Source organism: Rattus rattus, chromosome 11, assembly GCF_011064425.1.
Source record: "Rattus rattus isolate New Zealand chromosome 11, Rrattus_CSIRO_v1, whole genome shotgun sequence".
Lineage (NCBI taxonomy): Eukaryota > Metazoa > Chordata > Mammalia > Rodentia > Muridae > Rattus > Rattus rattus.
In genome coordinates, this window is record NC_046164.1 from 13,978,559 (window position 1) to 13,983,211 (window position 4,653).

The 4,653-nt window shown below is 45.5% G+C and overlaps 1 pseudogene; it reads left to right on the plus strand.

Annotated features, from left to right (window-relative positions):
- The first annotated feature begins 3,986 nt into the window (after nucleotides 1–3,986).
- On the plus strand, nucleotides 3,987–4,259 carry LOC116912677 (annotated as a pseudogene).
- The last annotated feature ends 394 nt before the right edge of the window (nucleotides 4,260–4,653 follow it).

Consider the following 4,653-nt stretch of genomic DNA (forward strand, 5'->3'; position numbering starts at 1 on the left):
AGTTTGCTGAAATATTTAAAAAAGCAGCAAAACACAAAGATAAAAGGTATTGTTGGTTATAATTATCAATACAATATATGCATCCACACTGGGCATCACTGGAGAAACCCTGTAGCTTTACACCAAACATCGCCTGGGTCACTTAGCTACACCAGTGAAATCACATCTTTAAAATACAATGCAAAAACAACTAAAGGGCATAACTTCAGAAACACGGAATCCACTGACTTAAAAAACAAGCCAAAGAGTTTAGGTCTAGAAACTTTCTTTGTGGACTCAAGGCAAAAAGCAAAGGTTGTTTTATTGAATTAAGTGTCCATCACTTACAAACTGCTTAAGCCTTCGTTGTTTGCTCTGGGGAATGGGTATATCACTTAGAGGAATATTTCAAGGATTAAAGACACACGACCAGGATCAGGAGGAGCTGGACTGTAGTGTACAGACCTCACTGTACCGCACTCCACACACAATTTAGTATCTGCATACAGGATCACACCTCACTAACAAGCATATCTGAGGGAGTCATATCATCAGTAGACATGGTCTACAGTTCTGCTTAGGTGACAGAAACGAAGGGGTCCAACTTAAACCATCTCCTACCCTTACGGGCTGGGATCGTTTCTGAAGGGTTTCCTGACCCTAGGTCTCTCCACCCATAAGCAGGATTGCCCTGAGGGCTGCAGGCAGTGCAGACCAGACTTCAGAGGCATGTACAAAATGGTAAAGTATGGGGTGGATGTCTGTGAGAATGGGAACATGACTAATATGCAGCTTTTGAGGGTCAGACATGCCTTGACCGGAGCACCGGGTCTATGAGAGACTTAACTGTCATTCATCTCGTCTCTCGGCTTTTGTCAGACACCAAAGCGGGTGACGTGGGATTATGGACTGTAGCTACTAATATGTCCTTAAGTTTCTGTGGCACACACAGCGTAATGGTGACCCCATGATGGTCACCTCTTCCTATGACCCCCCCTTGCTGTAACAACTGTAACCAACCTCCAAGCTACAGAAAGTGGGAAGGTAACGGGGTGCTGCGCTCTTGACTACAGAGATTTGATTTCAGAGACCTGTATGAGGAAAACTGTATGAGAGAAGGGCTCTCCTGCAGCCCATGAAGTCACCATGTAAAGCAACCCCTCGGACCTGAGGGACTGAGCGAGGCCTCTACTTGTCGGTGAAAAGCTAGGGCCCTCAGCCCTAAGAAGAAATACATTTTAGAAGCAATGATTTCCCATGGCTGAGACATGGGGGAAAGCAATCTGACCACTTTTAATACAGCTGTGGACAGACTTACTGTGAGATAAGAAATATTAGTATAAGTCATTAGATTTCTGCAATGTGTTATGTACAACAGGCATAACTATAGTTTGGATCTCAGCTACCACTCAACAACCCATGTGTTAAACGGTCAGGCCAGCAGACTCAGGTACTATTAGAAGGTAAGGAAACCTTTTAAAATAGGTAGGTCCTCAAGGGTCAGTCAGATTGGTGAGGCACACCTCTGAAGAGGACGCTGAGCTACCGGAACCCCAGGCATTTCCTCTCCTTGTTTCCTGACCACTATTAAAGTGAACTGTTTCCACTATATACACTCCCGCCAGGGTGTGCTTGCCTCCTTAGAGGCCCAAGGGCTGTAGAAGCGAACAAGTATGGATTGAAATCTCTGAAACCGTGAGTCAAAAATAAGTATTTCCTCCTTAAAGTTGGTGTTTTGGTCACACCAGAAGCTATCACTGAAACTTTGTCAGTTTAGTCTAATCATAAGGAAACATTTATCAGTGTTCTAACATGTATCAACAACCATACAATGGTGTGTGTGTGTGTGTGTGTGTGTGTGTGTGTGTGTGTGCAGACGGGAGTCTACATCAGGCATCTGAATGCTTCTGAGAGAGGACTCTCAGTGAACCTCAAGTTCACAGAGTCAACTAGGCCGTCTGTGCCCTGGGCACCAGCCCCTGGCCTTTACATAGGCACTGAGGAAGGAGCTCAGGTTCTCCTGCTTGTGCAGCAAGCATTTTACACCAGCTCCCCAGCCCCCTATCCACTCTCAAGTTCCCATCCCTATTTCAAAATCCTACAGCCAGGCAGGTAGTGCATTCTATAACCCGTGCACTTGGGAGACTGAGGCAAGGTGACTGTTCTGGGTTCAAGTGCCTGGTGAGGCCCGACCGTAAGAGACAGAAGCCGACAAAGATCACCTAGGAAACAATTCTTACAATCAAGGCCGCCTTTCTGCAAGAGTCCATGAGTACGTGACTTTGCCTTGGAGGGCCATTTCTACTCTCTCTCTCCTCAGTTCTGCCTTTAGTGACAGTGGGGCCCAAATGAGATAAACAAAGGAGCACAGATGAGCCCCATCAAAGTTGAAATGTGTTTGATGGCTACAGTTTGGTTGAGCCACAGTTTGTACATACTTTGCAAGATAGCCATCTTTAATTTAAGCTGAATCAATCCTGGTCTAAAAATACTGAAAGAAATCTACCAGAAACAAATGATTCAAAGGTTTTAAATGGGAGCTGAAATCCTAAGGGGGCAGGAGAAGCTCTTACTCAGTTCTGGACAGGATGTAATACATGTGCATACGGCTACTCTATTCCATTAAATGACACTCATTTATTACAAGTCATTCCATTGACGGTGGAGGTGGTGGTGCGTATAGTATAGGAGTCTAGCATGTGCTGTGTATGGCACAGACACAACATCAGAGGACAACTGTGTAAGGTCAGTTCTCTCCTTTCACCTTTGTGTGGATGTGGGGGATCAAATGCAGGCTGTCGGGCTTGTTTGGCAAGGGCATTGATCGCCCCCTCATCATTTTGTCCGGTGCACACTTTATAGTAAGTATCTATGCGCACACACAAACTGTACTCGGGGATAATACAGTACATCACCTCAGGTATCTATTGGAATTCCTAAGACGAACTGCCCAAGAACATCACTGTCTGTAACAGTCTCAGACGGCAGGACAACAGAGGGGTTCCATAGGAAAGGGAACATGAGGAGGTGGGGCTGTGACTTCAAAGAGGGAACAGAGATATCTAAGCCGTTCTGACAGGACCGTACTGTGTCCTCGCTGAAGCATGTGATAGTGCGCACACTAACACACACGTGCACACACACGCACGCACACACATATACACACACCGAGAGTGTGGCTCATTGGTCAGTGCCTACTGCCTGCATGTACAATTCCCTGGGTTCCAGGTTTGAGGCACGGGAACGACAGTAAGTAAAGCTTGCATATGAAAAAAGACAGACATGCTTTACCATGAACAAATGTCTGTGAGTCACCTCACAAACGTGTACTCCAAACAGGTAAAGGACTTGCAAATTCAATAAAAATAAATAATCTGAAACCTCAAATTAGAACATGGACTCAGGACATATTAACACACAAAATGATATTAGAACATGGACTCAGGACATATCACCACACAAAAAGATATTCAGCACCGATATTAGGGAAATGAAACCATGAGGAAAATACATTACACATCTATGGGAATTGCTAAAATAAAAATATTAACAGTATTAACACGTTTAGAACTTACTAGAAAGTCAGAAAAGGATCCCAGGAACCGACCACAGAGGTTGTCTGAAGTTAAGCAGCTTCTGCAAGGCAAGGACACAGTGGGATGAAGGGGAGCTAAAGACGGAGATGATCTGCCAACCGTAATCTGAGAGAGGGCCGTTACCTGGAGCCTCACACAGTGCTCCAATACCAAAGGCCCGAGTGAACCGACCAGCGAAGGGCTATGCACTGCACTGACATAATGAGACCCACGTGTCTGTATGCCAACAACAATTACCTTAAAACTTAGCAAGTGGAGATAAAGCTAAGAGACGCCTGAACCTTTTAAATATTACTGGAGGGAATACAAGACAGGTCAGCTTAATGTGTTTTTGACAGTTTTTTATAAACATATAATATGACCAGTCAAACCAATTTACCCCTGAGAAAATTTATATTTGCTTAAAAACTTGTTATAAAGACCAAGATGGCCACTAGAACCTCCGCCTTCCTTAAGAACTCGAATGCCTGGGCGAAGGAGCCAGTGCTGGTGGTGTCCTCCTCTGTCTGGGGCCTCGCTGTAATTATGCCCTTGTTTAGCCCCTACACCAAGCATGCTGGCATGATCAACGAGGCCACACCCGACAACTCCCCAGTGCCTGAGAGAGAATGGGAGCATGCCTGATGTGCCCGCCCACCCACAGGAGCCTCAGGTCCAAGCTCGGAATGGCTCAAGAACCCATGAATGCTTCTGCTGACGGAAGTGGCCTCTTCCCTCTTGCCCTCCAATAAAAACGTGAGAACTAATGACTCAAAAAAAAAAAAAAAAAAGATTTGTTACAAAGTTTGACAGCTGCTCTGTCGCGACAGTTAAAGACCATGAAATGATGGTCTTGGGACCTGTGTGACCCCATGGCGACGCATCTGCAGGGTGAGACCTGGGTCCACAAGAAAGGGAACCCACTATACCTCGCCAGCCCACTTATAAATTCTCAGAAGAGCAGTGAGCGGCCAGTGACAGTTGAGTAGTCTAAAATTAAGAGTGGGAGAGGGTGTGGCTAAAGGGGTCACAAGGAGGTTTTGGAGAGGAGCTGTCATGTACCCCGACTGTTACAGAGATACAGATGTGTACACCAAAA